The sequence below is a fragment of the Arachis stenosperma genome, chromosome 5 (assembly GCF_014773155.1).
Source record: "Arachis stenosperma cultivar V10309 chromosome 5, arast.V10309.gnm1.PFL2, whole genome shotgun sequence".
Taxonomy (NCBI): Eukaryota; Viridiplantae; Streptophyta; class Magnoliopsida; order Fabales; family Fabaceae; genus Arachis; species Arachis stenosperma.
This window is the reverse complement of record NC_080381.1, coordinates 112,672,991-112,673,677: the sequence shown is the minus strand read 5'-3', so window position 1 is coordinate 112,673,677 and position 687 is coordinate 112,672,991. Positions and strand designations below refer to the sequence as shown.

Below are 687 nucleotides of genomic sequence, written 5' to 3'. Positions count from 1 at the left end.
TTGAGAGATCAAATTGACTTGTTGAGTCAATATTTTGTTCTGAGCCAAAATGGCATTCAGAGTGTCAATCTCAAGAACTCCTTTCTTCTGATTAGTCCCATTGTTCACAGGATTCCTTTCAGAAGTGTACATGAATTGGTTATTTGCAACCATTTCAATCAGCTCTTGAGCTTCTGTAGGCGTCTTCTTCAAATGAAGAGATCCTCCAGCAGAGCTATCCAAAGACATCTTTGATAGTTCAGAGAGACCATCATAGAAAATACCTATGATGCTCTATTCAGAAAGCATGTCAGAAGGACATTTTCTGATTAATTGTTTGTATCTTTCCCAAGCTTCATAGAGGGATTCTCCATCCTTTTGTCTGAAGGTTTGGACTTCCACTCTAAGCTTACTCAATTTTTGAGGTGGAAAGAACTTTGCCAAGAAGGCATTGACTAGCTTCTCCCATGAGTCCAGGCTTTCTTTAGGTTGTGAGTCCAACCATGTCCTAGCTCTGTCTCTTACAGCAAAAGGGAATAGCATAAGTCTGTAGACTTCAGGGTCAACCCCATTAGTCTTGACAGTGTCACAGATTTGCAAGAATTCAGCTAAAAACTGATGAGGATCTTCCAATGGAAGTCCATGGAACTTGCAATTCTGTTGCATTAGAGAAACTAATTGAGGCTTAAGCTCAAAGTCGTTTGCTCC

The 687-nt window shown here is 40.2% G+C and overlaps 1 non-coding gene across 1 annotated transcript; it reads left to right on the top strand.

The window, feature by feature from the left end:
- Positions 1–282: 282 nt before the first annotated feature.
- Positions 283–390, top strand: LOC130983359 (small nucleolar RNA R71). The gene has a single exon (XR_009087355.1). It is a non-coding gene; the product is annotated as a small nucleolar RNA R71 (small nucleolar RNA).
- Positions 391–687: the final 297 nt, after the last annotated feature.